Below are 8,062 nucleotides of genomic sequence, written 5' to 3' on the forward strand. Positions count from 1 at the left end.
CCTATGATATCTGAAATTGCAACAAAATATAGAGTCGAGAAAGAGTAGATATTTGCACATTTCCAAAATTGTGAGTACCCATACTAGCATGAGAATTATACGTCATTTTTCAAAATGACTTCTTGTTTACATATTGTCTTTCATTTGTAAGGCAGAAATGCATCAAAAGTCAACAGGTAATAACAGTTGCTCTACAATTCTGTGTTACCCTAAGTCTCCCAATAAAAATGGTACTTCACTTTTGTGGGTGGGGCTAGTGCCCGTGACAGGAAATGGCTCAAAACGCAACGTGGACACACTTTATTTTTACAGTGAAAACTGACCCTTTTTTTGCAAAGTGCCTAGCTGTAGATTTTGAACCCTAGCTCTGACGGCACCTAGGGAAACCTAGCAAACCTATACATTTTTAAAAACTAGACACCCAGGGAAATCCAGGATGGGGTGATTTGACTGGCTCTCACCAGGTTCCATTGCCCAGAATCCCTTGCAAACCTACAACTTTATCTAGAAAACAAATTTTCCTCACATTTCTGTAGTGGAAAGTTCTGTAATCTGCGTGGATCCACACAATTCTACCTACCCCCAGTTCCCCAAAGTCTTCCAAAAAAATGATACCTCACTTGTGTGAGTAGGCCTAGTGCCTGCGAAAGGAAACGGCCCAAAATGCAACGTGGACACACCACATTTTCACAGTGAAAACTGACCCTTTTTGTGCAAAGTGCGTAGCTGTAGATTTTGAACCCTAGGTCTGCCGGCACCTTGGGAAACCTAGCAAACCTATACATTTTTGAAAACTAGACACCCAGGGAAATTCAGAATGGGTTGACTTGTTTGGCTCTCACCAGGTTCAGTTACCCAGAATTTCTTTCAAACCTCACAATTTGTCACAAAAACACATTTTCCTCACATTTCTGTGCTGGAAAGTTCTGGAATCTGTGTGGATCCACAACATTACACCCACCCCACATTCCCCAAAGTCTTTCGATAAAAATGGCACTTCACTTGTGTGGGTGGGTCAAGTACCAGCAACAGGCAAGGGCCCAAAACCTATTGAGGCGACATCAAAATTACCCATCACAAAACAACCTGGTTTTGCAAAGGGGGGTCCCATGAGTTTTTGACCTCAGGCTCGGCGGCCATCTAGGGAAACTTATCAAACCCACCATTTCTGAAACATAGACACCCGGGGGAGTCCAGCAAGGTATGGCTTGCGTGGGTCCCCCAGCATTTCTCTACCCAAAATCCCCTGCAAACTTCAAATTTTGATGAAGAAAAATCACTTTTTTTCTCAGATTTCTGTGTGGGAAAGATCTGGAATCTACATGGATCCACAAATTTCCTACCACCCAGTGTTCCCCCAGGTCTCCCAATGAAAATGGTACCTCACTTGCATGGGGGGTGCAAGTACCCGCAACAGGCAAGTGCCCAAAACGTATTGTGGAGACATCAATATTACCTCTCACAAAACAACCAAAGGACTGTGGCTATTAATTTTGGGGGTGGGGGTATTGGTATGCCCGTTCTGGGCAGCCCCCAACCCCACACATAAAAAAGTCAGCATAATCGCTGGCGCCTAGTGGGCTTTCTGCCCCCCTTGGGGGCAGATCAGGGGCCATTGCCCCATCTGACTCCTTGGGGGGGCAGAAAGACTAGAATTTCTCTGGGGGGCAGCCCCCATCCCTACATGAATACAAAAAAAATCCCTAGTTTCTAGTGGACTTTCGGCCCCCCAGAGGGGCAAATTGGAGGTGAAGGGGGCATTGGCATGCTCGTTTGGGCAGCCCCCACCTTTATTCCAATTGCCCAAAATAAATCCCTGGCGTCTAGTGGGCTTTTTGCCCCCGGGGGCCAGAGGGGCCAGAAAGGCTGTAATTTGGTGGGGTAGGAGCATTGGCATGCCCGCTTTGGGCAGCCCCCACCCTAAGTAAAATTGCCAAAACAAAATCCCTGGCATCTAGTGGGGTTTCTACCCCGCGAGGGTGGCAGATTGGGGGCTACTGTCCCATCGCAGAAAAATCTGTCTTTTTTTGGGGGGTGGGGGCATTGGCATGCCCATTTTGGGCAGCCCCACCCTAATTTCATTGCCCAAAATAAATCGCTAGCATCTAGTGGGCTCTTAATCCCAGCCAAAGGGGCAGAAAGACTAAACTTTGCCAATTATTTTGTGAGGAGCAAAGGCCCTTGCCCAAGGGGCCGCTCCCCCCTCCCTGGTGTCTAGTGGGTGGATCCTTGCTTGGGGATCGCCCTACTGGGGCAATACCCAAGCAGGGATCCACTGGGGAGGGGTACTATTGGAAAGGGGAGATTCTCTTCTTTCCAGCGATACTTCTCCTGTCTTTCCACGTCCTCAGAGGGCTGCGATAGCCACCTGAGCATGTAGAAAGTGAAACTGAAATGAGCCTCCTGGCTCATTTCAGTTTCAGTTTCACTGAAATAACTTTTGCACAACGTGCACGTTGATCGTCATTGCAGGGAAACCAGGCGGGCCTTGGGAGCTGCGGAAGCTCTTCCCCAGCTCCCGAGGCTGTTGGGGGTAAAGGGAATCCCTCTGGTGCCCACACCAGAGGGATTCCCTGTGCCATGGCGATGTGCAGGAGCCGTCCGACGCACATGAGCGCTTATGCGTCGGACGGCTCCCGCGCGTCCGAAGCATAGAAGGTGTTAAGATGGCTTCCTGATCATTTGCATTGTCTTAGTAATGGTACTTGACATCAAATGGGCATATCTGCTTGTGCAGATGTAGCCTCACATGTAATATAATACAGCTTGCCTTAGGCCTCTAAGGCCTTCTGTAGGGGTGACTTACATATGAGGCATGTAGTGTACCTGGGCAATGCACACAATGAGCGTGCAATAGCCTGTTTTCAGAAGGGTTTGCACCCTTTCATCAAGCATTCTGCAATGACAGTCTGTATGCATCTTTTGTGTGGGTCCTTTTGCGTGGCATAATACATGCTGTAGCTCATAGGGACTCTCTTTAGTACCCATAACCTTGGTATGATAGGTATCATTTACCAGGGACTTACACAGGTGCTAATGTTCTAGTGAATAGGGGTACCATTAAGCATGTTACAGTCTTTAGCCAAAGAGCACTAGTACAGCGGCCTGTTAAGCAAGTACCCAGTGCACATCCAGTCAAGAACACCAGTACCAGCAGGCAAAAAGTGGGGGTGATCATGTCAAAAAAAGGGCACTTTCGTACACCTTCACACCCAGTCCTAGTCACAGGTAGAAGTCTTACAGAGCTTCTCTTCCTCGTACAGTGCAACTGGATGCTTGACAGTTGACTATTTCGGGTCCCTTGAGCTCCCCTTCTTAAAGTACATTTCCAGACACCAAATATGATTTATAGTCAGAATTTTTTAAGTTTATGTACCGGGTCTGCTTCCTTTTGAAGTACCCTCTCCTCTGCCCTGCCCTGCCCTTCCTCCAAAAAGCAGTCGGTCACAACAGGAGCGACTCCATATCTGATAGCCCCACAACACAGGTCACAGGAGTGACTAGATGTTCACAACTGGACAGCAGCCACAGTGATACATGTATCAAAAGGATATCCCAGGGCTTCAGCCCTACTTTGATCTTTTATCAGCCCGATCTCCTTCCTGAGATGTCCTGGCCCCATGCCAAAAATCTCTCCCTGAATCAGGGAGCACCCTTTGAAGTGAGCCTGGCTCTCCCTTCATCAAGTATGTCCCACCCAGCTCACAGGAATGCAGCAAACCACAAATATCTGTGGGGAGAGATTCCTCTACCACCTCATGTTCGGCCTTGGGTTTCCGAAAATGGAACCCATATTCTTACATGTATTATACCATATACAGGCATATTTATACCCAGCCCATGCATATAACGCATACACACTGCACAGCAGTGCATCATTCCTACATTGTACCATTCACATGCACACATATACCCAGCACATGTATATAACACAAACACACACTGCACAGCATTACACACCAAACCGGTACAGACCAAGGGTTGAGTTAAGCACACAGCAGAATAACCTTAAATAAGTAAGCCTGAAGGCCTCATTCCTGGCTAAGGCTGTAGACTTTCATCACTATGAGGGTAGTGCTTTGGGTGCCCCTCCTGGTCCTGTAAGACAGCAATCCTTGAAACATGCCTATGTCATAGCCCACACACATGATCAATGTTCACCCATGACAACAAAAATCATCTTCAGGAATCCAGACATCATTACAGTTGGAGCATTGAGGGCAGGGATGCTCATCCATCACCATGCAAGGGACTTTCAGTTCCAACATACTGTTACTATTTTATAACTTGATAAGAAGATATATGGAGTCAACATAAAGCAAGCTGCCAAATGCTTCTAAATAGCACTGACAAAAATGTGAAAGTAACAATAATATTGTAAGTTTATCCCCCAAAAAAGTCTGCTTTGCTTCACTCTGTGAGAATGACTGGGCAGCTCCAACAACGATATCACTTTTCAAAGCAAGAGCACTAATTTCTTTGTTGGAAACTACACTTTCTTCGAAACTGACACTTTTCTGTTTGTAATAAGTTTGTTTGAAAGCAAATAAAATTACCTTGGCTAGCATTTCCTTATGACTTTAAAGACCTGTCCAAGAAACCTATCAGAGTTATTCTAATCTTGCATTTTATTTGGTCGCAGGGCTTAAATTAATTAATAATTCAGCCTCAGTTCAGGCTGTGATAACGTCCATGGAGAATAAAAAAGCTCTGGAGACAGCTCCAGCTTGTCTTACTGGACATACTAAGCTAGATTCAATAATCTCCTCTGTGGCTCAAAGTAGATCTAAAAATCCACGTACTCCTTCCTTCTGATATAGATAGTAGGTACATAGATAGCTTAGGCAAAAAATCTAATCTATGGCAGCGACCTCCATCAAGTCTGGAAAAGCTTTGGCAATGTTAGGGGGTTATGATCGTCAGATGTGGCATGATATTGCACCCTTACTTGATCTCATCCCAAAACATAAGAGGGCGTTAGAGAGAGGTATTCTTAAGGAGGGAGAGCTCACTTCTTTTATCATCGAAGCAGCAATGGATGTCTCCAATACAGGATTTCACCAACTTGCAGGAGGAATGGTGTTAAGATGGGAAGGTTGGCCTTTCGTCCTGAGTGGTTACAAAGATTTTGGACATGCTCTTTGATGGCCTATCAACTACCAAGGCTTTGGGTTTCAAACAGTATCTCAGATTTGGATGCTCTAATTATCTCGAAGATCTCAAAATTTGAGAGGAGTCAGTCAATTTTTAAATCAAAGGTTATATCGTCCTCAAAGACAGTCTTTTATGATCAAGGATACTCCTACAACCAGAGTGAGAGGCAGTCCTACAGGAGCTCAACAGGGCGAAAGAGAAGTACTCCCCAATCACGCACCTATGACAACCAGAAAACAGCTTAACTCTCTGCCACCCCAGCCCACCTTTCCATCTTCAAGCAGCTCAAGACCTGGCTATTCGAGCAGTAACATCTCCCTTTCCCCCAGCGCCTTGAGACCCTCCCGGGTGAGTAGCGCGCTCTACAAATGCCGTGATTGATTGATTGATTGACTACAATTGGGGATGAGAGGGGGAAGAATTCATCACAAGACACCCATGTACCTACCCAAGTAAGAACATAATTCAAAACTGAAGGAGTTTCGACAGGAAATAATTGCACTTCTCCTCAAAGGAGCGATAGAGATTATCCCCAAATCAGAGAAAAAACAGGGGTTCTACTCAAGGTTTTTCGGATAAAAAAGAAAACAAGTCATTGAAGAAAAATATTAGATTTCATGTAACTAAACAGGTTCTGGGAGGAATAGGTTACCCTACATGAAGTCATCCTGATGATAGAACGATGAGATTTCATGACCTCCCTAGATATTCAGGATGCATATTTCCACATACTCATTCATCAAAGACACAGAAAATATCTACGGTCTCTGTTGACGGGCACTATTATCAAATCTATGCTCTTCCTTTTGGGCTCAAATCAGCCTCTTGAATCTTTACCAAGTGCCTTACTCCAGTAACTGCCTTTCTCAGAAGAGAAGGGCATCAGGTGTTTCCTTACCCCGATGACTAGCTTTTCAAGGCACCATCAAAGAAAAAGGCAAGAAGGTCTACAATGGCCTGCATCAATCTATTCACAAAATAGTGACTTACTTTAAACAGAGAAAAAACTTCATTGGAGCCCGATAAAATGATCCAATTTCTGGGTTCATTACTCAACACAAAGCTGGGAAAAGCCTTTCAGGCAATAGAAAGGGCAAAGAAGTTGCAAAGTGTAGCATGGAACAGCTCCTTAAAACAGTTAACAATAAGGTAGTAAAATCACTTCTGGGTTTAATGGCATGATGCATAGGGCTTGTTCCTTTTTGCAGACTTGAGACCAGTTCACCGCGAGCTCAACAAGCAATAGAAGCAAGTCAGAGGATCTTGGGAAGATACTAATCAAGTCACAAGAAGACTGACACAGGCAATGCTGTGGTGGATGCATACAACAAATTTGAATGCACGGCTGTTATTCCTGTATTAAACAGGATGATACTTACAACAGAAGCATCCTGCATGAAAAGGTGCTTCACTTCAACATACTACAACTTTGTGCCATGCTTCTAGGTCTGCAAGCATTCCTTCCCAGGCTAATAGGTCAACCAGTACAGATGAGAACAGACAGCACACGTCTATGTTCTGTTTAACCGCATGCGCACTAGCGGTTTTCCCGCTGCGCGCTGCGATTCGCAAAAACCCGCGTTACGTGACGAGCTCAGCTCGTCATCCACGTAGCGCAGGTTACGCCCATGACGAGCTGAGTTCGTCATGAGCGTAGAAGGGGCTAAGAGCATTTACATAGATCCGAACTCCATCTTAAATCATAGTATAATATTTGATCTCCCATATCCATGTTATCTATGTAAATAGCTCTTGTCTCATCTATCTGTTAATTCGATTTGTATAAACTCTAGCTGTCCTCTTTTGTAAACCTGTTGAATTCTACACTACGAAAAAATAGTTTTTATGCCTTTACTATCTTCATACTCATGTAAAGCGCTATATAAAACCTTTAAAATAAATAAATTAATAACATGGACATGGGAGAACAAATTTTATACTATGATATGAGATGGAGATAGGCGTAAAGGGCTACAGGTAACCCTGGGCGGAACACTACGCTACGCTCGCGGAGTGTGCGGAGTTTGTGCAACTACGTGCTATGCGAATTACACGTAGCACAGTGCATAAAACGCGTAGCGGGCATTTTTTGCTTGATCGCTGTCCTCAACGTCAAGTTGGCGACCGCGATGGAGCAAAACACCATCCCGGCGAGACTTTTTCCTCGTTCGCGATTAGCAACATCAAGTTGCCGATCGCGAGTGAAGTCCATGTAGAAACTTTATTGCATGATTTTTTTTAAAAACCTTTGCAAGTTACAAAGTATAAATTTGTAAGCATTAAAACAAAATAGAACCCCAGTTCTTTGTAGTAAAAGACCCCCAGGCCACCCGATTTTCAGAATACGCTTGTGGTTGCCCTGCCGCAGATACGTTAATAATAAACCCTTTGGGGCATTGGTGGTACTGTTCAAGCTATGGAAATTGAGTTCCGGAGTAACCCAACCTGTGCGTTAAGCCCCTATAGTCAGTTAGGTTGGTGACTCTGACAATTATTTTTTCTTTGTCTGGGTGCCTGCAAGGAGGATCAGCTGGTTGTCTTTCTGGTGGCGGTTACTGATTGCGGATCCCCTCCCCTAGTTTTTTTGCAGCACGATCCATAAACCTTACTAGAGCACAGTTTAAATTAGTGTTCCGTGGGTCAAAGCAGGCCAGTACTGCGGCTCTGCATGATCTGACCTCATTGATGTTCCAGCCTCTCCGTAAAAGGGACCTTCTTTCCTTCAACAGACTTGGACACAGGCATAGGATGTGTATTATGTCTTCCCTAAGGTTTCCACAAAGCCGACAGTGTTGCTAGTCTTGGTCTCTTTTCCACTTGGGAAAATGGCAGGACAAGTTGATCACTCCCATTCTTAGTTTTAGGAAACAAAGTTTAGTGCGTGCGGTGAACGGCAGGATTAGAAAGC

Source organism: Lissotriton helveticus, chromosome 6 (genome assembly GCF_964261635.1).
Source record: "Lissotriton helveticus chromosome 6, aLisHel1.1, whole genome shotgun sequence".
Classification (NCBI taxonomy): domain Eukaryota; kingdom Metazoa; phylum Chordata; class Amphibia; order Caudata; family Salamandridae; genus Lissotriton; species Lissotriton helveticus.